The 27,428-nt window shown below is 41.9% G+C and overlaps 1 protein-coding gene across 2 annotated transcripts in view; it reads right to left on the minus strand.

Moving 5' to 3' along the window:
- Positions 1-27,428, minus strand: part of Dlp (glypican dally-like) — a 133,669-nt gene that overhangs the window by 55,879 nt on the left and 50,362 nt on the right. The window contains exons 1-2 of one of the 2 annotated variants that reach the window (XM_071789690.1): positions 24,600-24,680; positions 24,420-24,461 (exon numbers count right to left, since the gene is read on the minus strand). The exons of the other annotated variant lie outside the window; for it this stretch is intronic. The gene's annotated coding sequence lies outside the window, so the exon portion shown is untranslated. Of the gene's footprint in view, positions 1-24,419; positions 24,462-24,599; positions 24,681-27,428 lie in introns of those variants that run through there. 2 annotated transcript variants of the gene reach the window in all.

Genomic DNA, 27,428 nt, shown 5'->3' on the forward strand with positions numbered 1-27,428 from the left:
TGGGGACCGCGGCGTCGAGAGGCCACGGTCGGAAAAAAAAGAGGGTATCCGTTTCGGTGCGTAACTCATACCAACAGAATAATAGAGGTGCAGTAAATCTCGGCAGGCCTCTCCCCCCGCACAATCCCGAGATGACGGGGATAGGGGGCCCCCCGCGGGGCCGGTCGTCGTTCCGCTTCGGCCGGCGTCGCCATTGTCGACGGTCCGTAATCGCACAACAAAAAAAATAAAACGCTGTCCCTAATTTTTTCAATTGTCGGGGTGGCGGCTGGCGACAAGTCTCTCGGACTGCCCGCGTCAACCATATAAAGATGCCTTGCAAAGCGAGCTCGCGCGGCAATTCGCCGTAAGTCGAAAAGTTCGCCATGGCGTGTTTCGGCGTATCGACGGCAGCGACGGGGCGCCGCGTCGCACCGCGGCCCGCAGCCCGGCTGCTAACTTTCGGTGGCGGAACTTACGCGGAAATGAACGCAAACCTAAACGCGTGAGGGAGAATAACATAGTCTGCCAAATCAATGTGTGTGTGGCTGGCTGTCTTTTAATTCCCGAGACCGGTGCGGCGGGTGGAATTTTAATTTTTCTCGGAATGATTCGAAAATTTTCTCCGCGCGAAATACCAGCGGGACCATTTTTACTCTATGGTACAGATATTTGGCATGTCTTATTCGTTTTTTTTCTTTTTTTTTTTTTAAATATCATTTAGGCCTTTTTCGGTAATCTAAAAATAAAACCCCTCTTCACAACCTTCACTTTAGGAATATTAATTTCCTACATTTTCCCTCCCACTATCTCGCCAGAGGGGGATAATAGTTCTGGTGCTCCAACATCCGTCTCTTATTACATTGATAGTCGCGGGTGGACTTACGAATTTCAATGTGATAAGTAACTCTGTTATAAATGTCAACAACGTGCTCAGCGCTTAACGTAGATAGTAGACCAATAGATTACTGAGTAAGGTGGAGGAGGGTGAAAATGATAGCAGTGTATTTGGCATGTTTGATTGAGAAACGAATATTCGTGGAAAGGTGCCAAGTGGTTGGGGCCGAAATATTCGTCCATCTATACAATTTCATCTCAGAGATCCGATCAAGTGCGGACTGAACTCGCGCGGGGGGAATAACAAAAGTAGATTATGGTCACGGGGGGGGGAAGCTAAAGAGATAGCGTACACACCAGCGCGACCTTGAAGCTGCGTATACACAAAAAAGTACATATAGTTCTAAGCGTGGTGGGGGACCTGGGTTGGTCCACAGGAATCGAAAACACGGAATGGGTATTAGGGACGCTTCTTAGGGGGGGGGGGGGGGGGTGGGGTGGGGGTCTTCAAGATCGTGTTATTTGTGCATTTCGGCGCTACACTCTGCTAACGGGGGGCTATTCAAATGCTAATTCACTCGTGTCGCCCCGTCTCAACACACACAAAAGTGACACCGGGGGGTGTAACCTTACATACCATTAGCGTGAGACCAGGGGTGAACAAACAAAACAAAAAAGATAGTGTCACTGGGGGGCGGGGGGAATCTGGGATCCTCTGGGTACCTGCACCTCTCGGCAGAAATCGGTCGCATTAATAGATAGAAAGGTGTTCAATATGTCCAGCCTCTGTAAACGCACTGGGATAACCCTCCGCGACACAATCCCGTTCCGAAAAAAGGCACGAAGAATACATGAGCGATATAGCGATGTAAGGATAATATATCCGAAATACCATCATTCACAGCGGGGGGGCTGGGGGTCGGTGTAAAATCAAACGCGTAACGAAAAAAATAACGGATTACGGATCGTGTGTGACAAAACAGATCTTGCGAGTTAAACTGTCCGCTTTTTGGGGGGGAACAGAAGGGGTTTCTGCAGCATTGTATCAGCGTTATATGCCTAAAAAGGTTAAACTGCACAGAACAGAACATTGGGGTAGGCTTACTTGATACATTTCCCACACGAAAGAAGACACTGGCGATATCGTAATCATCCTCTGAGACGATCGCGCGAATAAAAAAAATAAACAAAAAACGACGCAGGGTAAAGTGGGGTCAACAACGGAACGCTAGGAGGAAGAAGGGCGAGCGGTGCTGATGTGTAAAACAGAGTACCTGGTAAGAAAGACACACTATACGTGTTCCACTAGACAATGAAAGAAGTTCAACTCTCGATTGTCTGCTCAAAGGCCATCGAGAAAACTCCCAAGCGAGGAACGCGGTGTGAGTCGTCTAAGTGGTATAATATCGCTCGAATCTAGTGGTCTTCACGCAAGAGATTCGGCGCGGGGACACGGTGTGATCGCTAGAACTGGTGGGTCTGGCTCCAAAAAGTTGCGTACCAACAACAACACTCAATGCCTACAAACATAAAAAAGGGAAAAAAAGGGGCACTCGGGGTACGGGTGGGAAACACGACTTGAGGGGAGGGAAACGCAATATCGAAAAAAATAACTAAACATAAAGAAACTACCCAACAAGAATGAGAGAGAAATCCCGGAAATCCTCATCGCCATATACATCCCGCTGCCGTGCACACGGGCGCGTCCAAAATGCGACTGTGTAACCTGCAGGACACGGAACAAAAACACCACTTTGGCAGCACACCGGTAAAGAGCGCGCGCGCGAGGAGATCGAATTTCCACGAGCTATGGAGCTCGCGGGATGGGGGGCGCGAGGATAAAAAAGCCGGACAACCACTTTCCTCGAAGAGTAGGCACCAATCCTCCAGACCTTGCCGTTCTCTATTTCCCGGTATTCGTTTACTATTGTATTCGTAACTATATTCACCCACTAATTCATCTATACGTTCCATTCCCATACTGATGCCCATTATAGGATCTCCTTTTTCCTGTGAGCTTTGTGTTGCCATCGGATTATTATCAACTCTTCACTTTTGTGCTGCCGCGCCGCTCCCGTCTCCTGATCTGGCCTCTGAATACTCATGTTCACTGCTTTCCCCCTTGCCATTTTCCTTGTTCAACTGAGTTATTCCTCGTTAATGTGCTCATTTTTTTCTCTCTGCAGCATTCAGTACCCAGCTCTCTTGACAATAGTCTCTCGAATCTGAGGAAAAGGAAGGTGGGTATCATGGTAACGGATCTGCCTGTTCCACCTTAATAAGATGGTGGTCGTAAAACTGAAGATGTTAGGCGTAATGTACGATTCCATTGCGTAGTGAATATGTAGTCCCCAGATCACCTGGCGCTCGACCTGCTCCCCCCCAAGTGCGTCCTTTTGGGGCATGTACGTCTTTATGGGTGTTAGTTGGAAATGGGTGGATACTCCTGCCGTTCCTGCTTTGACTTGTCCGTTAGTTAGGGTTAGTTGTTATATGTGCTTTGGCATCACCGTCGGTATTGAGGCTCGATGGTTGCGAGTTGGGTTTTTCCGTATAATATGGGCCGTCTAACCGCCGAGGTGGTCTGTGCGTCTGGCGGCCTGGTCCAAACCTGTTCGTTTGGGAGTTCGCTGTGTCTGGTGATGCCCCCAGAGGAGAGCCAGAGTAGGCCCATCAGAAGAGAACTCAGAGTAACAAGCCAGATCGGGCCTGGACCCAAGAGGCAATAGCAACAGAGCCTATCTAAAGAGGAGAAGACCAAATCCGTGGCGAGGGGAAAGCCCCCACGTTAGCTACTTATTCCTTACTCCGCAGGGGGGGGGTCTACCTCCCCGCCCTTTGCTTCGCTCGACCGGTGGCCAATACGGGGCATGAAAAGGGGGGGACACTTTTTTCCTTGGGGGGCGTTTTATTTCATCCCTTCGAAGAGGCGAAGAATAAGTGGGCAAGATGGGGACGTGGGGGACACCAAAGGCCGGGTGGGGCGGACTTCCCCCGCTCGTGTGGGACCAGGATCCGCTTATGCCCCGCTCGATGTGTCTCCGGTAGCTAAAGACCGAATCTGGACCACTCGCTACTAGGGGCCGAACCCCGCTAGGACTTGTGGACGACGACGAGCGGGCGGGGTCTCCTTAGGCAGCGCGCTGATCCAACCGGTGCGCGCGCCAGCCGCGGCGTGCCAGCCAGAACTTCCAAATTCATACCCCCTCTCCTGCCAGCAGGGGGGGCTCCCACGAGAAGCCCCCCAGTCTCGGGATGCTCCCGGGCGGCACCCCTCGGAGCTTAGCGCTCGGCCGTCCTTACGTCCTCCTCTCCCCCGTCTTCCTCTTTCCTCCCCAGCTCCTTCTTTCTCTCGCGCGTGCTCTCTTCCTCTCTCGTGCCCAACCTCTTTCAGGTTCCCTCCGAGCACGCATCCCTTTCTCTCGAGTGTATTTCTCCTCTTCTCTCTTTTCCGCCCTTGCTCTCGGCTCGTTCCCTCTGTCGCTCTCTGTGGTATGCTTTGAGACTTGCCGCCCGAGGTGGTGCCCCCCTTTCCGTTCCCCCTGCTCCACGCCGCGACTCGCCCCGCGCGCCCGTCGCGATGTAACGACGGCCTGAACAGCTGATTCGCTGAAAGGGGTCAGCCACCCCTTGCGTTCGGGGATCTCGGCTGCGAACCGCCGATAAGAGAGCGGTCCGGATAATTCGCGCGCATCTCTCGAATCCGAAGAGGTGAGTAACGCGCGAGGAGGGAATCTCACGAGAGGGAATTTCGCGATAAGCGACCGTTTGGCGGGACGCACCGAAGCGTATTGCGTCCGATATCATATCCACCACGCGGTTAAACTTATACTTTCCAGTCAATCCCAACAAAAACAGAGAGAGAAAGAAAACTATCTCTTAGAATTAGATTAAAGAATAAATGTAAGGACATATTAGAGCGATATCATCGAACCTCGAAGATTCACAAAATTTCTTTTCTAGAATATTTAATATTCTTACCATTATGCGGGGTGTTCCTGCGTAACGTTTGCGAACTTGGTGAACATTTGTGAAATGTAGCCGCGGCCTAAATGCTCTTGGCGGCGCCGTTGCGCGTTGGACCGACCGCATATCTGATGCATTATGCTAAATGCACGCGGGCTCACTTTACTTTCTCGCCCTCGCGCGTACGACGGACGTGTGTTACCCCTACGCGCGTGTACGAAACGGGGGCCGGACGACGATCTTATCATCTCTCAGAGCGCGGGGCGGCGAGGAACTTCCTGATTTCTCGCTCTCTGTACACGCGCGTTATACTGGAAACAAAGGAATCGTGTGTGTCGTGCCCCCGACGCCGACGAGCGGATCGCGGCACGCACGCTTCCAATTAAACGAATTCAACGAGCGAGCTTGACGCTAACGCTCGGGAGGATGCATTTGTTTGAACCGTCCGATGGTGCATTAAGAAAATTAGCGTGTTAAAGTGTCGCGGTCGCACGTCGACGTTGCCGGAATTGCAGGAATTATCCTCCGCGTATGTGGGATTTTTGGAGTAATTATAAAGAATTTGCGGCATTCCGGATATGGGTGAGAAATTAATTCGCGTTTTGAGGAACGAAAAATCACTAATACTACTAAAGATTATTAATAACTAAGACTATTAATACTATTCAAGACCCTGTCAAATGTTTCAGTTTCGTTAGGATTCACTTCATTTATCTCGACAAGCGTTATAGTAAATTTTCTACGCAACTTTATCGTCAGATTATTCCGTGTAATACCGACGAACAAATGGTGATTTTCGTCGACAAAGCGATTCTTTTTAAAACTCGTCTCTCTCCTCCCTCTCGTCGCGGGCCATCCATCATAATCTACGCCATGAATCACGTCGCTTTAATAAAACGTCCTTATACGTAGCGAAGAGCGCGTCAGCGACACGCCCGCGCCGCAGCGCAAAACAAACCTGATGCGAGCCTCGTATGATCGACCCGCGATTTCCAATCGAGTAGCCGTGCCAGCCGACCCATCAACACGAACATAAGCCCTTCCCAACCGTCTGTTTCAACCCCCCCGCGCGCAAACTACTCACCCGACTCGCGAGTGCATCGATGCACCGGACACGATTTCACGAATCGACAGAGCTATCAGCGCGGCCGTCGAGCCGGCGATAATCGTCGCTTCGTCGGCGTTTTCCCCGCCTTATTTAACGGGGCCTCCCCGTTTTGTTTGCCGACGGGCTCGTCGCCCGGTTCGACGAACGATAATTTCGAACACCGGAAATGGAAAAGTGTGCACGATGGACAGATTCGCAAATTCACGCGGGTCCGTAAAATTAACGTTTCGAAAATAAAAGCCGAAATTGTCGAGGACAACCCGGGCTATATTGGCTGCGCGAATTATGTTTAACATCAATTTTCATTCTGCGCGAGAGATCGAAAGATTATGGCCATTAACCATTAATCCCGGGAACAAATGTTTTCTATAGCGGGGACTTCGGAAACTACGGAAACTTGAGATTATCATGCGGCCGAGCTGTTGTACTTAGAGGTAAGCATTCGCCCACATCGACGAATAGAGATTATCACGCGTCAGGATGCGCATAAGGGCACGTAAAGTTCGTAATGTCCGTAATATGAATTTTTCATTTGGCTTAAAACCTATAAAAATAGAATCTCGCGTCACTATAAAAAATTCATATTTTGGAAGTAGCCGTGCCAGCCGACCCATCAATACGAACATAAGCCAACATATTACGTCAGAAACTTTGTTGGCACAATGACGCGTAGAAATCCGTGCGTCTTGTAACACGTCGGCAAATGCGGAGCAAAGTGGTACGGAGACATATAAGATTCTTTATCTTATAGAGAGAGAGAGATTCAGTTTTCGAGCTTTTTACAGAGTTCTCCGTAAAGCTGCGCAGAATTCACACTCGCACCTAACTTTTTCGATTCGAGACGCGATTCCTAAAGCCACTCGCGCAAATTCGATTACGCAATTGCACAAATCGCCGATGCATAACGTCCTTTCGTCCCTCGTTTCGTCCTCAGCAATTTTTCCGCAAGCGTGTAATCGCAGTGGAATAAGTAGACCATGAATTTGCGACGCGATGCGAATTATCGTACGAATTTCAACTAAACGAAATGCAACACTCGGATTTATCACGTCGGAAATGCAAACGTCAGGCTGGGTGGGAGTTTAATTTGAGGTTGAACGCGATGGGACGCCAGAGAACTCGCTGGAGAACCGCAGATTTTGTCCTGCGGACACTCGAAATCCTACGGATGCGGTACTGCAACGCGGCTTTTCCATGCACGTTTGCATACATCGTGTACCAAATAAGCGTATGTACCCTCAAAATAATCAATAAATTATAGTGCATTGCAAATTAATGATTCATTTGTTATTGACCTCTTTGCACATGTAACTAATACACGAATATAAAAATATTCCCGTCTTTCTTAATCTTAACATTATTTTATGTATAAGTACATAAAATTTTACTATCCCAGTTAAACTATAATTTAACGTCGTAACATACCAACAATGTATAGTATGATTGCTAAAGACGTTCGAAATGTAATTGGAAATCAATTAATAAGTGTTCTAATAAAATCTTATTATCTGATCTTATACTTTATAATTTACTTGTAATATCTTAATGCACTTTCAAAGAAGCTGAGAGTTTTTTCTTCGCCGAAAGCGCTCTCGCTCGCACTATGAAATCACAGCGTTAAATGCAACGACGCTGGATATGGTGGCGTAATGAAAGCGTGAGAGAGCTCGGGGTAATGTGATTACGGTGGAGATTCAATTTTTACTTGTGATAAAGCCGTTCCGCGAAATGTAAAATGTACGTGACAGCGGAGCTAAAAGGATTTTGCGATTAAAAGTGGGAAGTATATAACGCATAAAAAGGTCAGCTGAATAATCACTGGTTTAAAATCAAGTTCGACGATTTTGCCGACGCGATTGCCATTACGTGTGCACAATTAGATAAGATTACTCTATTTCAAATATGTAGGACATAATAAAATAAACTGCCGCCTTTTGAATTGTAATAGCCGTAATTAATGCACCAGATAATTCTCATAATACTCTTCAATTAATTGCGTGTTAGGTAATATTCTAAATTACTCGTTCAGCTCCTCTGCATTGCAAAAAAGTAGGAAACGTAGTATTAACTAATAAATTACATCACACTACGACACGAGATTTATTCGTCCTGGGACGAGACTCCTCGCATCTGGCTAATGCTTTTACATTCGCACGTGTGCTAATACGATGTCGGGAGCTCCTCGATAATCCTGCGGCTTTAATTGGGAAGCGATACACCATTCTCTGCGGCACGTAATGCAAATTAAATCCAAGACTCGGTGTCATTCCATACTAGTCCACACAAGCTTAATCACGAGCACTCCGAGATGAGTCAGTAAATCCTCGCTTACAATTCCTCTAGCTATTTAATTATAAATAATGAGATATCTCAGATATCAATAGTTATTTCCTAATAATTATGGAACAATATGTATATTTACATATAGGTAAGAAGAATTATTTTAGACATTTTGATTTTTGGTATTTACTATTTCTAATCTATTACGAACTTTTATGCAATGTTATCTATTCGGCAACAATGTTTTTTAATTATCCATCTTCAAAATGAAACAAGTCTTTATATAAATTACTACATAAATTATATAAAACAAAGCTTCTTTTTTTTATAAATATTTCAAATACATCCTGTTATTTCAATAGAACAATAATCCGTAAAGTTCCATCGAACAAGTTGACAAGAACGAACGTATTCCACGATGCCTGAAAAGAAGCGATATCGCATAATCCAATAATCCGTACCGAATAAAGGTAAAGGCATGATATTGATTAAGGATTAATCAAGCATCGTGTGCTTCGAATTTTACACCTTTGTCCGTTTGTCGATCGAATTACCGGAATGTCTTTCCGGTGGGGTTTTTCTACAGCCAGACGCGCTCGCGAATTAATCTCGTTAGCGACCGGGGGGACCTCGTTTGGCACAGCCGTATATTTCACCGCGTTATCGTATCGCACGTCTCGTTCATCCATTTGGGTTTTATGAAGAGAAACTCCTCTCAGTCTGGTGAGCGCGTGCATGGACACGCAAGAACGTGTTCCACGAGTGCTATAGCGATATTTCGAAGGCCGATCTGCTCCGATTGTTTAGATCGGGCCAGGTCGCCCAGGTCAGGCTGCTCTCGTCCTGATTTCTTCCCTCTCGCTCCCCTAGCATCCGTCCTTCGTCCTGTCATTTTCTCCCTCTCCCACCCCTCCCTCTCTTTCTTTTCAGCCGCATCCTTCGCTCCTTCTGTGTTTCTCTTCTCCACCGATCCTCTCCGCCCTTCCTTTCCTCGCCCTCCCTCCTCCGCAATGTCCACCAGCTCTTTTTGTCTTTCCACATTTCTTCTCCGTTTATTTTTTTCGTCTGCAAGCCTGGCATACCTGACCGCCGCGAGTGCAGCCGCCTCTGCAACGGAGGATGAACGCATGGACCGAGAAGAGAACGGGCCATAGAGGGAGGAGAGACGAGAGAGAGGTAGGCTCGGGAAGGTAGGTATCCGTGCATCGAAGGGCTCGCACATCGGAGAGTTCGACGCGGATACAACTTCGTGAATTTATATTTTGGGCGCTGATTAGTAGATTAAATCTCTCTAGGAGGAGCAAAATCAAGAGTCAAATTTACACGGTTTTTAGACGTCGGGATGAAATGTGCAAGATACTCGAGGTGATGGATGAGCACGTTGTTTTATATATATAGAAACGGTTCATTCTGAATGTATGTAAGATATAAATGTACCAATGCCGGGACACCTTAAAACCTGACACCTTTATCATTTTAGTTTTTAAATAAGTATAACACGAATTAAAATCAAAGATAAAAATATAATACAAGAAATATATTTTTATCTTTGATTCTTTGATTTTAATTCCCGTTATAACGCGTTTAAGAACTAAATTGATAAAAATGTCCAGACATAGGTACATTTACCTTACATGTAAAATAATAAAGAGCAGCGCGATCTTTTTGGAAATTCTTTTTTTGTAAATATAGAGATGTTATCTCGCAGACTCTTCGTATAATAATACGTATCTGAGAGAAACAGGAAAATGTATCTTTATAATTAAAATGAAATATGAGTTCCATATAAAAAGATGGAAAAATATACGGACTCGCTCAAAATATGTCCTTCAAGTATAATAACTTCATTTGCACGTATATAACATATATTTACTTATTTAAACAGCCCCAAGCATCGGATAAATGTATACGTTAACGAAACCATAAGGTTTTGCATGCATACCACAATTAAAAACGCAAAAGAGCTTTGCTTGTGAAAATTCGTGAGTATTACGTCGCGCATTTAATTATCCAAGTACGTTTCTATTTTTAATAACATTGCCCGAATGTAATATTTTATTTTCAGAATAAAGCTCGTTAAGTAGTAACAATAATATCTTCTAATAAAAATAGCGCTTAAGTAAATTTAATCGATCTTTTTATTCAGTATTTTCATCGGAAATAGAGATTAATTTTTCAAATCGCGAGAACTTAAGTCTTTATGCGGCGAGAAACCAAATCGACGTCGAGAAAATTATGAATGAAGATTCTTATGTCTACATTAATTATGTCTATTATGAATGAAAATTTCATCGCGACACGATGCGCTTTAAGGTTTTAAAACGGGTCGAGATATCCAAAGAAACAAAGGAAATCTCGGATATTTAACGCCTCCGCTGTTTCCCAATATGTAATAAACAGATAAGCGCACGCTACGAGGCAATACCGGACAGTGTTATCGCAACGACTAATCGCGATTTATAGGCTTGGCTGTTCTATCAGAAAAAAGAAATTTCCATTGTGACCGAGCAAACGAGAGGGGAGATAAGGTGACGCATGTATCGGACAGGATAAGAAAAGGCGGTTGCAAAGTTTTAATAGAATTTACGTGTTTTCGGGGTTCACGCGGCTTCCTGGCGTGAAAAGGTCAAGGGAGAAAGAGAGGGAGAGAGACTATCGAACGGGGTTTTTCGTGGCAAGAGATACCCAGTAAAACACACGAGAAGAAGTTTTGACGTGTCGGGATACGCATGATCGACGGCCGAGAGATCGAAACGGCGAAACTTGTGTAACTCGAGGAGAGCTAGTGATCGTTCTCGGTTTGATTTACACGCCTGCGAGGGGCCGATAAATCCCCGATAACTCTATACGGGGTGTTAAAATTCAATCGCGCTGCGGGGACAGAGACCTTTGGCGCGTCTCGCTTCTCTTTTTTTTTCGACATGGAGAATGCGTCCGCAATAAATCAAAAGGCGACCGCAAAATCGAATTTTTGGCACGAAACGGCGCCTCTCAAATAAGTGTAACTCACTTATCCTCGAAAATTCCTTTTTACTCGCCTCATGAATTCGAGTAAAGTGACGTTTCTCGAACTTCAATGCCGATCGAATTTTTTGATATGCCGTGGCTTGGCTTATATGTTGAAACGATGGGATTATTTGATGATGTTTTTCAATAAACGATTTCACACGTGATGCACGTATTTGCTGCAAAACTGCCGTTCCTTCCTTTTTCTTTTTTTATGCATCGCCTGCCTCGGCACACGTTCGAACGAATGAAAAGCGGAAATGCGGCGTTAAATAGTGCCGACCAATCTGCGTGTATCAAAAGTAAAAATAACCAGCGGACGACGGAAGCAGGCGCCACTTCTCCCGCGAGACAATGGCGGTTGAAATAGCGGCGAGCCGCAAAAAGAATTGCCGTCTCTTCTCTCTTTTCCGCTTTTCCTCCTCTCTTTCAAGCGTCATATCCGCGAAGTGAGATGTCCGTCGGACCGCAAATCGCATAAAAGCCAAACAAATTTCTAAATAAATAAAATATTACCTAGAACAAGAATACTCCTCCCCTCTCCCTAGAACTTTTATTTCTGGCACTCCGACTCTTTTACAACGAGTCTTCAAATATTTATAATTGGACTTAGATCAATATATCTGCGGCAATTTGCAATGAAAAGAGGCACCTGTTGAAAGTTTCGACTTCCGAGTCACAGAAGATTTAAATAGCACAAAAATTATTTTAATGCAATGACAATGTGCCGACTATTAATGGAAGATAGAGTTGTCAGAACGTGTTAAACGTTGTCAGAAGAAATAAAATAAAAAAATATGTTCTTAGCGCCATCGCATTATTTCAGATGCAACAAATCCTCATTATTAATCACGCGATCGAATCAACATTTTTCTCAAGACTGGATATCTAATACCTTGTTTCGATCCTATCGAAAACTGCGTCTCAATAAAATGCATGAATTATTGATCCCCTCCCGAAACGTCTGGCGTCACAATTAAAAGCTGGATAAAGTCATATCTCCTGCTTTATTTTTACATATCTGACGAGGGTTGCCCAGAAAGAGAAAGGCCGTTATCGCGGGTCGCTGACGTCGTGTGTTACGAGGCTTCGGGGAGCCATCCCAATTTCGTGGCGCAATCTGTTCATTTGCATTTTTGCGCCGGAATGTCCGACATTCCGCCGTACATTTCGCTCGTCGTGCTCGTTTTTGCTTGCATCGAGCCGGGCGTTCTCCGGCACCGTATGCACATAACGTTCACCGCCGACGCGAAATCGACACGAAGAAATGCAGAATTTACCGCGTCCGTCCACGATCGGATTATCTTGCCTGGAGCAAGCGCGAGCGAACAGAAAAATGCATTTTAAAATTAGCAGCAGAATGTTCAGAAACAAACTTACTCTATATTTTTGTCTCACACTTGTCTATATATGATTACAATATCGATATGTGAACGGTGGAAAACTTCTCATGTCTCATGTCTCATTTGTAAGTCTCTGCACTCGTTTAAAATAGAAACAAAAGAAATTACTAATAAAATGTAGCAATAAGTCCAGTATTTCTGTAAAAAAAAAACCGTGTGTACGATTTTATAAATATTTTAGAAAACATTCACAAATGTGAAATGATATTTTTAAATAAGCAGAATGTTTCGCGCAAAAAATCCGAGAACTGCAGTTTATTGTTATTATATTGTTACGGAAATTTCAGTCTTTCGACAGCATTAACAAATTTTATTTTCAAAAAATAAATTTTATAAAAAAATCACAATTTTTTAGCATGTAGCTTGCAAGAAAATAACAAGATTATAATCCAAGATTATAAAACCCAATGCGGATATTATCATCTTTGTAAACTTGATACTTACTTGATTTTTAATAAATTGTTCTTAATTTAAAAAATATTAGTACGTTTCGTTTATAATTATCTTTATTATTATTATCGTTACTTCTTATTTCTCAACGAAACCTCAGGAGCCATTATCGGCAGATTCCAGCATCGATGCCTATCAGTGTGCCAATCGAGGAAGACTACGGCCGCAGGTATTCACGATGTTAAATCCTGTCAAAACCCGGGAACACACAGGCGACACGACCGTGCAAATAAATTTGTCGAATAAATTCGCATGTACGAGCGTCATTAGTCAGGAGCGATGATCCATCCGCGTGCATTTCTCCGAGCGACCATATTACGTCGCCGCGCCGGCCTTTGCGGGAAAGCCTGTGGGGGGGAAACGAGAATATTAAACGCGACGGCGCGCGGCACGGTATGCAGCCGCGGGCAGGGGCGGGATTATAATTCTGAATGCAATGTTTGCATATTTGACGTTTACGACTTAAGTAATCCCACCGCGGTCCTTTCTCCGTCACGTCCTTTCGGTCCGTTTCTTCCACGGTTCTCCCTCTCTTTCTTTCTCTTCCTCTTTCTCTCTTACCCTTCGTCAGACTGCTCTCTTTTCCTCTCTTGTTGGTCTTTCTGGATTTTAGAGCGCAACCGATGTATAATCTCGATTTTATATTTTCTTTTATTGTTAGCGTTGCTTATTAGATACATTAATATGCCGTTTAAAACATTGTGTTTTTATAAGAACTAGACGCTTTAAAATTGCATTATTTACAAAAACTCTGAAAAGAATTTCTCTCTTGTTAAAGTAAATAATAATGTGATTTTTAATTATCTCAATCCTAAATTAATTGCGATATTATATATATATGTATAATCCTTCAAAACAAATATCCATTATTTATCATTGAAAGAGTGATCTTTTGACTATTTCAGCTGAAGGCAGAGACCGTCACACGGATACACGAATACATGTGTACACGAATACATAAAAGTCGTGAAAAAAAAGTCAAGGGTACGTCGTAAAATCGGCATGCAAATGACAGAAGCGCAGAACGAATTAAGATATCCCCTTTTAGGCCGTATATGCGATTCTGTCCGGTGGTCCAATCTTCACGATTGACTTCTGAAAATATTTATATCAAAGTAGCCGAAAGATTACGATAAAAGGGAAAAAGTTGGATAAACTACTGATCGCAGTATTCTGTCCACGATCCTGTCAATCGCATGACGCGAATAATTTGCATATTGCAATCTGTACAAACATTTCTTTTTTAGTAATTTATACGAAAATGTCTCAAGCTTTGAGCTTTAAAATTGAAATACCGCAGAATAAAAAGGAGAAAAAGAAAGAAGTTAAAAATTTTTTGGCGAACGAGAGGCGATTGACATGACAAGTGCAAGTGCAAGATGTCTGTCGAGTGTCGAGCATGCCAAAGAACCATGCAATCAGTCAGCACGTTGCTATTGATTCTAGGATGAGAATGCACTTGCGAAAAGTAGTTTTCTAGCTTGAGAAAACGAGGAATGGCGAGACGATAGAATGGCCTCTGCTAATGACTCGGTGCGAGCACTTGGCAGCGAAGTGGTCGAGCAGGACGACGCGCCAACAAGGCGGAAAAGCGGGTTAATGGTAAAACCGTAAAACCGTGTCGGTACGGCGAACAATTCGTCTTCGTGCAAGCTCGCGCGCGCGACGCGCGGCGTGCTCTTTTTACGTCGGCTTCCCGCCACGCGCGCGACTAAAGAATATAGCCCTCGTTCTATCCATCTTTTCCGCCATCCGTCGCAGGTGGCGATGTCTAAAAGCCGCCTCTTTAACAGAAGTGCCTCAGCCGCGAAATCAGTTAAGCACAGTTCGTGCATCGGACCCGTTTGCAGCGTGTAAGCGCGCTCTCGCGTCCGGAAAAGGCGTGTTCTCGCCGCCGCGCCGACGAGATGTTGCCGAAAGGAGCCTCGAAATGAGATTGAAAAGAAACGTGTCGGAGCGAGATTAAAACGAAAGGCTCGGAATGATATCAAAGAGAGAGACGAGTGGGTTAAAGCAAAAGAAAGTTCTCAGTAAGCGAATACTATGAAACAAGCGAATATATGTACATACTAATTATTAATCACTGATACTCGAATTATGCATTTATATCATTTTTTCAAATTATTTGCTTTCTCAACAAATCGTATTAGCGACTGCGGCTGTGACAGATGTGAAGATTAATATTAATCTGTTATATAGATCTCTGAATAATCAATGTCGTTGTCTAATTTAAAGATTAGAAAAAACAAAATGCTTTTCGTTACAAATAACTTTTGACACTAAGGTAATTTTCAAATATGTGCATTTTTCCGCGAGTCATAAAAAAATCTACTTTTTCTTTATGAAACCACTTCCGAGTGACAATGAGGTATTTAAAGATTCGAACTTTAGGCGGCGATCATCAACGCTTTTCGGTCAAACGCTCCTTCACACTTGACCCAGAAAAGCTGGGCAGATAGAATCGCGTAAGAACGGAATACAAGCGTGCGGCTCCAAGGTAGGGTAAAAACGAAGAGAAAGAACGACAAGGGAAGTGAGATGCCGAAAGAAGGAAAAAGATAAAAAAAAAAACAGAAAAGAGAGAAAGAGAGAGAGGGGACTGAAAGGTCGTAAAAGAGAGCCTCTACATTGAATCGTTTGGCACTCGAGGCACCCGCCGCCACTCGTAACCACCTCTTGACCTTACGTACCTTCCTTACCCTCCTTCCCTCCCTTTACTGCATTTTTAAAGCCTGAGCCACCTGTACCGTGAATGCGATACTACTGAAAAATATACACTCTCGTCTGTACCCGTACGACAGAGGAAGGCGATTTCGAGAGAACGGGCCCAAGGGATGGCTCCCGGCAAAGAGCTCCCTCGAAACTCGAAAGGGACCGTATTTGCGATCGTTGTATACACGCTCACCGCCGCTCGTACTCTGTTTTATTTATTTTTCGTGAGGACACCGTTACGAGTGTTCCTTGGGCTGTCCGCGTGTCGTTTGATTCGGAGACGGATGTGGACGAAGAAGCGAGAGAACTTTTCTTGGAGAAAGAATTTCAAGACCACTTCAGATCTACATATACATAAATTTCTGACTTCGATTCTCTTCTGCAATAATAAGTCTCGAAATATACCGTTAGCGTTTGATTTAGGAGCAACTGAACTTGAAAATGGGTGAGGTAGCGAAACAGATATAATAAAATATTATTCCGTTCTATGTTTCATTTTATGTTCAATTAATCTGATAAACATTCTTCAAACAAATCTTTTTAAAATCATGGAACAAATTTAGCGTCAAACCAAATTTTCGTAAAAAAAAAGCCAATCCGTTTTAGCTGTAAACGTTTGTTAGTAGTGAATTATCGGATATATGTTCTATATAGTGACGCGATAGTGTCGAAGCTTTTGACGTGAAACAGAAACGAGCAACTGAAAAATTCGCTGTTGCTAGGCCAGTTTTATCAATGAAGCGGTCGAGTCGCGCGGACGGTGCATGTCCCGGCGATACAGTGGCGGCGGTGCACCACAGCATCTTTAAAGCATAAAAAAGAGAGAGAGAGAGAGGGACTCCCGACACTGACACCGCGCAAAAAGAACGAAATCGACGACGCCACCGCCAGGGCCCCGCGCAATTTATGTGGGGATACGTCGTATGCGCGTGGATCCGGACCCCCGACTACAGCAGCAACTGTATAAGAGCCCATCTCGACTTTCTAGATTGCACCGACGAGATTTCGAGCCGATGCATTTATCCTCTCGGTCAACCAGTGACTGACAGTTTTTCGCGTGCATACTTGTCATCGAGTTTTAATCGCACCCGTGTGAATCGGAAGGGACACGGTGCTTTCGCGAGGCGTTACCGTTTAAATCTTAAATTTTGGAAACGCGCGGAACTAAATTGAAGTTTAAAATTGGATCAAAGTTGAATCGAACTCGAGTTTTGTTAAAGAAATTAATTGCACGAAGATTTCAGGGAATTAAATTTCTAGTAAAGAATTCAAAGTAGCAAAGATGGTAGTCTGTCACTTCCTATACCTTCGAATTTCTGCGAAGCAAAAGCCGTCTTCGGAAGTAAATGCGACGTAATAAAACGATTCAATGTTAGACGGATTGATTCAGATTAACCCGCCGAGTGTATTACAAATGAATTAATTATGTTACCGAATGAGTTACGCAAATCCGTAAAATGTCAGCGCTTTAATACGGGATATTTACCAAGTATTTAATTAGTTGCTCGAGTAATAGCCCGAGTAAATCGCATTAATTTCCCTCTCGCATCATTCAACGAGATTTACATGAAATTGTAAACTGTGTTCGACAAAACCTGCGTAGCGATTTGGTAACTCGCTCTCTGTTCGCATTAATAATGGATTTATCTTCGTAACCCGAATTTTCGCAAATTTCCTGAATTAGTGAATTATCAAATATAACTATTACAAAATATCAATTGCAAATTATTTAATACAAATTTAGTCTATTCCATCTACAAACAAATAATTAATAAAATTTATATTCAAATCACTACTATATATTCTATGTATTAAATAAGTACCTATCTACTTAAATAAGAAGCACTTAAAACTTAAATCACCAATCATAAATTAAATTCGCTGTTTTTATATTTAAAAAGAAATGCAGAAAAGGAATCACTTTTCGCAGTTCTTTCATCGTTCGTTATTCAATTCGTTCCCGATGTGTGTGTGTGGTCATAGATTATAAAACAACACCTTCTTAATATTCACTGATTGCCATCGTCGCAGCCTTCGCAATTAAATAACATCACTTCGAAGAATTAATCAAGCATGGAAAGAGAGGAAAGGAGGGAACGTCGCGAGGTGCGACGAGAAGCAGCGAGAGTGTCGACTCATTCATAAATTCACAGCACTTTACCTTTAGCGGAGTCTCCGAAGACCGTTTCCATATTTTGCCGCTTTAACCGAGCGGAACGTAAATGAAATCCATTTCGTGTCCAACGTAACGGAACGATGTTATCCTCTCGCCCCGTGATCTGCCGACCGCGATAACAATGGCGACTCGTAGGGCGCAAAACGGCACACGCGGACAATACGAAGGCTAACTTTTCTCGGCCCAGACGTTCTCGGATTTACCGCGAATCTCATCGGAACACGCGCCATTCTCATTTGAACAAACGCGCAATCCGACGGATTAAAAGTTGATAATAGAGCCGGTTGCTACGAATACAGCAATGATGCTGAACCATCATGAATCTCGTCACGTTCTTGCGCGCAACTTGTTGCGTTTGTGGTAAAAAGAAAAAGAGCGACGCAATTTGCAAATTTAATTACAGGAGAGCGCATGCGTCATCAATCCAAATGAGAAAAGAATTTACGTATTCGAGAAGCGTGAGAATGACAGAATCGAGAAAAAGAGAGAAAGATGAAAAATATACTTTAATTTGAATATTTTATCATGATTGCTACTTAGATATTATATAGACAGATTTATAGATACTCGTCGATTATTGAACAGTTTTATTGGGCGCGCCAGCGGGTATTAAACTCGGTACTAAATTGAATAAGGTTCCGAACAAATTCATGGATCTTTAGATTTCTTCGAGGAATAAAAACGAGCCCACAAGCTGCGCGATGCAAAACGCGCGACGCGGTGAATTCAGACGGAGGAATTACGACGACTGGCTGGTCGACTGTTTGAGGGTATTCAAAGCGGCAGTAGTACGCACGACGGGGGTTTTTCTCTACCGGTCTTATTCACATCGCCGAACGCCATTCGCGGCGTGTCCGCGCCCCGGCGCGGCGATTCTCGCGGCGCGTGAGAGAATCGCGCGAGGCAATGAGATATTTCGCATCGTCGTGCAATCCGCGACCGTGACTCACATTAACCACGAAGAATAAGAGAGGCGAGAGACCGCAGACGGACTCAATAAAGGTTTCTCTCTTTCTCTCTCTCTCTCTCTCCCTCCCTCTCCCACAATTGCTCGCGTCGTTTGCGCCCGGTCGTATTTCGTAATTTGCGTTCATACATGCGGCGTACAAAGGCAAATATCTCCGCCGCACCGGTGGTGACCGCGCGTCGCGTGTAAGTCATTAACACACTCTAATTATTCCTCTCTTTGACATCCGCGCGCGTGTGTCACTCTCCTGTTCTTCACATCGACGTAATTAAAGGAGAATTGACGTCGCGAGAATGGGCGTGCTTAATGCTATAGTGGTGTTGCACGGATGGCGACAGTCGTACCGTTATTTCAAATGTAATTACGGTTGTGGAATTACTTCGCGAGTAGGTAAGCAAAATAGGGAGAGAAAGAGAGAGAGAGAGAGAGAGAGAATTATTTTAATTTGTTATTTATAAATAAATAAATGAAAATTTTTTTTGTACCTGCTGTTACCTTTAATATAGAAATATATAAGAAATTTAGACTTTGTAGAAAAATAGAAAAAGAGAGTCAAAGGGGGCAAAAAATCAACTTATTATTAGAACATTAACTTATATGTATATATCATTAGCCAAGATATACATTTAAATATATCGCTGGTGTTAAATGCAATCTCATTTTGCATCTCATTTAATGGACGGCTCGATGAACGTAATTAAATTACAATCAGTATAATTATCAGCTTTTACGTAGCAACTCAATTACTGAATTGTACATAGTATGAACAGCGTTATAACTGACATTAATTACATTAAACGTTCAGTTACATGTAGGGAAGGAGAGAAATACGATTCCCTATATACACATTTTTTATATAACATATGTTAATAATACGCTATTCCTCCTCTCGAGATATAATTTCGGTATATAATTCGGAATGTAATAGCAATACTTATAGAAAAACAAAGTGTTTGTTGGAATGCAGTAGATCCTTATAATAATTGCGCTACTTAAATTGAACGACAGTTCAATTAATAAAATCGATCGAGTCTAAACTAGTCCTCGAATACAATTCCTCCGTTACGGACGACGTCAAGCGACGTCGTCGCGTTTCGCATTTGAGATTTTCCTGGGTACAACAGCGACGACGACGTTCGCCACACAAAAGGCTATTCGGCGCGAGGAGGAATCGCAAAACTCCCCGTGAAAAGTTCGCCGATAAGAGCAAGCGGCGCGCAGGCGGCCCGCGGTTGCTCGTCGGGCACCCAACATTGTTACATAAATAAACGCGGCTCGTCTAGACATCGCGGGTTTATCGGTTTTCAGTTTGCTCCAAACCGCACTCTGCCGTTTCTCTGCCTCTACCACCTCCAACCCCTCCCCCCCCCGTCCCTAACGCTCCGGAGAGCTTTCGTTTCTTCAACGTTCTCGCAACCACCCTCGAATCCGTTACGTTATGGCCGCCCGTCGACAGATATTGGACTAAATGGATGTCTCGTTTTCTATTTTTTTAACGAGAAGACTCATGAAATATGCCTCTCTTTATTACTGTCATTTATTAAATAAAATTTCGTGCTTGTGAGTAATTCAACGAAAAAGCGATTGGATCGAATAGAAAAGTCCTTATTCTTCATTCTCCTCGAGCATTTTTAGTCCGGGTCGAAATTATGCTAAGCTTCGAACAATCGTGTCATTTTCGAACAAGTTCACCAACCGATCGTGATCTCTCGCGGAGCGAAGGATGTGGAGAATCTATGAAGAGATCGAGCAAGGATAATGCGGATGAGTCGCGTAGGAAATATTCGGCGGAAGTGAATTCTTTCGTTTTATCTTTCGGGCGCCCTTGGAGGGCGGAGGAGAGAGAGGAGTAATAGGGATAATAGGATGCGAGGAAGGATTCCTCGCGAACGCATGCAAAGTGCGAATTCAGGTGGAGATTGCGTGGAGATTGCGGAAGGATAACGGGTAGAGATGAACGGAAGATGCTGGAATGGATGCTGAGAGATTTGACGCGATGGTATCCTTAATGATAGAATAACAAGCGGCGTCGGACAGCTTTGATGATTTTAATTCGAACTAGACTAAATGTTCGGTCTGAGACAAGTCAATTATTATCCGAATATTAGAAAAATATATAACTTAATTTATGAAAAAATTATAAAAAAGTATATTTATTTTTTAATGGAAATTTAAATGGAAATAGCGCTGATTAAAATTAGCGGACTAATATTTCGTCGAATGTAGTTATAATTTCGTGATGACCTATTTCTTGAATCATTGAATAACAGGGGGTTATACGGAACATATATGCAAAATTATAAATATCTATTTGAAATAATCCGACTAACACAGATTGATATAGACGTTGGATTAGATTACGATATCAGCTAAGTGACAATTTCTGAGCTATTTTTTGCCGAGAATTTTGTTCAATTTGTCTCACGATATTCATTATCGGGCCACTCTATCGTTTAATAGATTTAAAATTATATTACGAAATGACGTCGATATCTATTTAAATTTATTATTTTAAAACGCGAGTTTAACACATTACACACATATAAAGTGATTCTGTAGATAATGTAATATTAAAATATTCGTTTGAGACACGTAAAATTCCATTAATTTTATTAACGTAACGTTTTTATGAGATTATAGGAAAGCTTAATCAATAATTTTTTGGAAAAAAAATTAAATTTATCAAAGTTTTTGTCATTGAACATTAAATTACATAGCGAACATTGTCCAAGTTCGGCAAACATTCTAAATTTGCGGAGCATAACAGATTAAACCTCGACAGTGCATTGAATATTCTCGGAATAAATCCAGCAACATGATTAAATTGAGATATTGTTAATGCAAATAGTATTTTTGATGTGGTGTACAATTTCAAATATAGACATATAACTCTGACAGTCCGACGTGATACAGAATATTATAATATTATAATACAGACTACAATTATATCATGCTATAAAATCAATTTATATAAAATATTAAATGTTATTGCTATTTTAACTGTTTCTAAAAAGAATACATCAGAACTATTCAGCATTAACAATAAATTGCTTAGGATAAAAAACAAAAAAAAAGAAAAAGGAAGAGAATTTATAAAACTTGTCTCTTTAATATCTAAATAAAATGCAAAATTCAAAAGGATGCAATAAACCCCTTTATCGACCATCTCGCGACTTCTTGCAAACAATATTACTTCGTTGTAAAAAAAAAATGCTACTTGAATTACTTCAAAAGTGAAATAACGATTTCCGTCAGTTTTAATCCCTGGAGTGAGCGCTTCTTTGCAAATTCCACGACGAAGAGAAACATCCGAGCCTGCAATCCTCTTCATCGTGTAGTAGATAAAAGACGAGGTTCGAGATAGCTTCCTGTCTCCGTGAATACATAGAACTACACGCGTTTGGAAGTTTGCGAAGACTTCCTATCATTAGGGATTAAGGCCACGGCACAAGAATTTACATAATCACGGCAAATAAATGTCTCGATCAATTATTTGCCAAAATTATATCGAAATTATAATTTCCAATTATCCTTTAATACTGCATTATATATTTTATCTCATCTTGACTTCTCCTAACATGCTTTAAAATTATTGTTTCTGTTATATTTTACTTCATATTATATGTTTAATAAATCATGTCAAATATTTGGTATATCAACAAATTCATCTAAATTTATTTATTTTTATCAATTTACTTTTATCCATTATGCCTATTATTCCTTATTATTGTTGCATGCATCTGATTAAATGATCGTTCTAAAAACAGATAAATATATATTACGTAAAGGACCGAAAAAACCTTCGAAATATCCCCGTGGAAAAGTCTTCGCGAGGTACGCGAACTGACCGACGTTTCGTATTTCGGAACGTGACTGTGCTATAAACACTGTTTCAACGATTAATGCTTAATCAGGCTTAGCGAGAGCACCAGGGTGCAGTAAAATGCTAACAATTTGCGAGAGACCGCGGCGCGGTGCAAACTTCGCGGCAAGGGCTGGCAAAGTGCGAGAAGAAATAACGCGGAAGCTCGTGTAGTGAGAGGCTGTACGAGCCACGCCATTGCGCGTGTACCAGCCATTAATTCTCATTGTCACGAGAAAAATGTGCCATTCGTGTCAACTCGAGTCCACCCTTTCATTTAGGTTTCCCCGTTTCTCTCTTTCTGACCCGCGGTTAATCTCGTTAACTTCATTAATATCTCTGCTCGAGATTGAAAAATGTCTTGCCAAAGTTATTACAATTGATAAAAGCGGACGGAACAAACAGATTTTGGAGAATTAAATATCCCACTTTTATCTCGAGTCTATTTCGATTTTGTTACATTTCAAGATTTGCATCACATGCGAAATAATCGACTTCTGTCATTCGTACTTTAGAAAAAAGCGGAAATATTATGACTTGTTACTTAAAAAAAATGTATACGATAATTTCATAAAACGGTGTCTATATATTTCAAAATAAAATCATGTTACTTTAAAAAAAGAGACATGATAAAGCGTGCGATACAGGAGATCGGAAATAAACTTACTGCAGTCTACGAATAACTATCTGATGGCTACATATCATCAGTCTCATAAATATTGCTTCTCTTGAAATGTATAGATAGATATTTCGCTTTGCGGAGTTTTCTTTTAATCTATATTCGCATACCATTTTATTTCAGATGTCAAATTATGTCAAATTATAAATAAATGTGGATGAATAAGATGCAGAATCAAGTTTAAATTGGTGTGTGTGTTATAAGAATAAATACATGCTTTAAATAAATTAGCTGAAAAAGAACTGTAAAATGTCATTTGTTCTATTTTATTTATGCTTATTTCACTTGTAACATACGAATCAAATATTATAAGAATCGAAAAAGTGTCTGAAAAGTATCCAGCACCAATTTATAAAAATTAATCCTGAAAAAGAATATAGCGATGTCATACGCGCAAACCTTACATTCATTTTAGATATAAAAGAAAAGAACATAAAACACACTTAAATGTTAACAGTTTTTCTCTGTCGTTTTGCGGATATTCATTCATTGCAAATTTTCATTTTTATTTCAAATAATTACATATACAATAGATAAACATCTTCCTATTTTCATTGCGCGCATTCGTGAAATATGAACATCATAAGGGAAAACTTAAATAAGTTTCATATTCCAATAATTCACCTATTACAGATTTATACCACTTTCTCTTTCTCCTTATTTTTCATCTAAGCAATAAACTCCAACATTTAATAAATTACGATGTAATTATAATATATTTAACACTAAAATGTATCGATGCGTTAAACCCTTATGATATTCTTAATTATGTTGAAAACCCTTTTTATGTATATAGTGCTCCAGGATTAAATATTTCAGCTCCTAAATCCATTCGTTTTGAAGCAATCGATTTTTTGAAATATTATATTACTTCTCTATAAAACTCTTATTTTTAACTTAATACGTATACGTCTCAGGTAACTGTATCTAATACAATTTTCACGCATCGATTGCTTCGGAATTTCAGATTGAAATAAAATTTTATCACACTCACCGACACACGATGCGCAGCAGCGGAGTAATATAAACCACGTTTCTGTAAAACGGAAATATACCAAATTAAAATAACGTTCAGAATAATTAGTACTTGTAACATTTACTCTTGCGACAAAATAATTAACCACAAATGGTTAATTCTGCAAACGACAAATAAAATAAAATATGAGCTACTCACCCTATGGTTTCTCCGCCGTCGCCCGATGCCTCCGAGGTCTCCTTCTCCTCTCAGATTTGCTCCTCGGCTGATGCTCGTACATGGCACTCAACGTTCACTCGCAAAAATATGGTAACGATCGCGCGACACTTTGCACGGCACTCCCGATATCAATGAACGTTGCGCGTTTTACGGTATCGCAACGGAAAATCAACGCGAAATAATCACTTCGCCAAATAGTCGTCGTCACGATAGTTTTATCGTTAATCGCGGTCGTTAAACTCGCGGTCTCGCAATCTCCGATTTTAATAACCGTAGAAGATAATCGAGTTTTGTACAAAGTAACGCGATTTGGAGCGATAATACGAGAGATAATACACACGGAGCTCGAATCCGAGAGAGGGAGAGAATATACCGTTACAGAAATAACTATAATGACTTCGTAATAAATGATTCACGATCGCTGCTCCAAGTTAATATTTTCCACGATTGGTCGCACGGAAAGTGCGATAATACGATCGATAACCACTTGCCGAAGCGAAGACACGAGTCAGTCTACGGCACGTCGTAATAATCGCCAGCGTTCCGTGAGAAATAATCGCGTTTAGTCGCTCTTACATAGTACCTTACTCGGTCGCGGCTCGTCAGAATAATAATAAATACCAAGACCGCGCGCTAGAATTGTTTACCCGAAAATTTTATGTCTTACAAAATTCACGCCGAATATTCTCCACTCTTTTCGCTTCAAATAAATTTCGGCGAGTGGCCTCTTATCGCATATTTCGCGTCTCGTTTCGTAAATTCGTTTGCTAATTAGTTTAATTCAAACCAATTTTAAACTTAGTTCTTTAATGTCTTTTAAAATCTGATTTAGTATCATCTAAAATTAAGTAAAGTAATATCGATCGATAAAGTAATATTGAATCGAAAGAAGACTCTATCCGTCAAGCGAAACATTTTTTTCCAAAGGTAGCGAAATTTAAGATAATGATAAATTCGTTCGCTTAAGAGCGTTAATTATTACTTGAAATCAATTAATTGAATATGCTGCAATTAGTTTAATTTTTTAAACCGATTTTAGCTTAATTCTTTAATATTCACCCATGTTTTTTTTAAACTTAATTTGATATCATCTAAAATTAAGTATAGTAATATCGAAAAGCTTCGCGGGCGATTCGACGAAGTTTGATGCGCGCAGAATTGAGTTCGACGAGCGCAGAGGGACCGTTTCCCAACGTTCATGTTTGATATTAGATTATCGGCGGGGCGAGAGTGTTTTATCGAGATGCGTTAAGTGCTATTCGCTTTCCCGGTTCGTATTTTAAAAATGCGTTTTGATGGCCAGGGGCGATAGTTACGAATCGTCAGATGTAGCATTCGCGTGTAGTCGCGACAGACAATATATAACGTTATACATATCGAATATAATTGAACATCGAAGAGCCATTTTCTATTCGTTTCTATCTCACCCCCGCAGGCTTCGCTCTCCATAATAGTTCTCATTTAAAAAATTCTACATCGCATATTACGCTCGCAACACGCGTGTAAAGACGTACGGAGTTATGAGAAAAATCACCCTCTGTCAACCCTGTCCGCATGATCGATCGACGTTGACACCTGACAAATAGACGTCTGGGTGTCGTCGCCGGATTCCTAAAGGTGGCAATAAAACGAGAATCGCGACGGGGAAACCACGCAGAAAACCGCGGGGAATCGCTTGACCATGGGGGCAAAAGGGACAGCAAGGGCCACGGTCTGGTGGCGATCAGTCAAAACAAAGGGACACATCGGGTTCTCGGTTAGATGGTGGCGCGGTCGACCGTCAGCCCGTGACTAAAGCCCGTGGATACGTGTGCACTCGCGCGCGCACACACGCGTGTACCGTGCCCTACAGGAATGTTCGATGCAAGTTGACAATGGTATCCCATCCGAATGTAATAATTCTGCGTACGTAAATTTACGATAACTCGATTCTAGGCCTCCGAATCTGGAGTTCTCCGAGCTGCCATTATCGATTCTCAATTCTCAAAACTGTTATGCATTTAAATCTGATTAAATTCACGTCTCAAATTTTAATTTCAATTTAATGCAATTTATAAAGTTATAATCTTTAAAAATCACAATTTACGTTTCGCGCATAAATAAGAAGCGATAAAAAGCTTAAAGTCGATCAAGAGTCTGTTACGTCGCAGAGCAGGGATTACGAAGTTGATAATCGTGAAGAGTACCTTAGAACCAAAAAAGATAATTGTATCGTTATTAAAACCAGCTGAAAATGCCTGCGGGAAAAGATTAGCATACTTAACGGGACGGTTCATGAATTTTGCCAGGCGCATTAGAGACGCGAAACGTAATTCCCCTTTGTCTCGAATTCCTTTTGTTCGCGTTATATCCCCGTCTTTGTTTCGGCTTGGTCAAGCGACCCGGCCGAGAAGCAAACGTATACAGAAGGCAAGAGCCCGTTGAATCATGTTTATTCTGCGCGTTTACATTACCGCAAGAAGCGCCACTTCAGCGTTTGTTAAAATCGACGCTCACATGCACGCGTTGTAATCATAACTGCCGCATATTGACTGCGTATATGCGCGCATACGAGATCTAATTACGCGCGCCGTGGCAAACCGACCGCGATGATGATCGTTGATCCCGTCGCGACCCGCGAAACTGTATTCTTGGTGTAGTATAACGTTCGTAACAGGACTTTGATAGGTCTCTACCACGTTCGAATAAATCCGACAAGTAAAGCTGCACGAATCAGGTATTAAACGGAAAGAGAGAAAAAATAGAGAGAGAGAGAGCAGTATTTTTAATATCGTCCGTTTAACGCAAGCGAAGGCCAATCAAAGAGCG

The sequence above is a fragment of the Temnothorax longispinosus genome, chromosome 10 (assembly GCF_030848805.1).
Source record: "Temnothorax longispinosus isolate EJ_2023e chromosome 10, Tlon_JGU_v1, whole genome shotgun sequence".
In the NCBI taxonomy this organism is placed as follows: domain Eukaryota; kingdom Metazoa; phylum Arthropoda; class Insecta; order Hymenoptera; family Formicidae; genus Temnothorax; species Temnothorax longispinosus.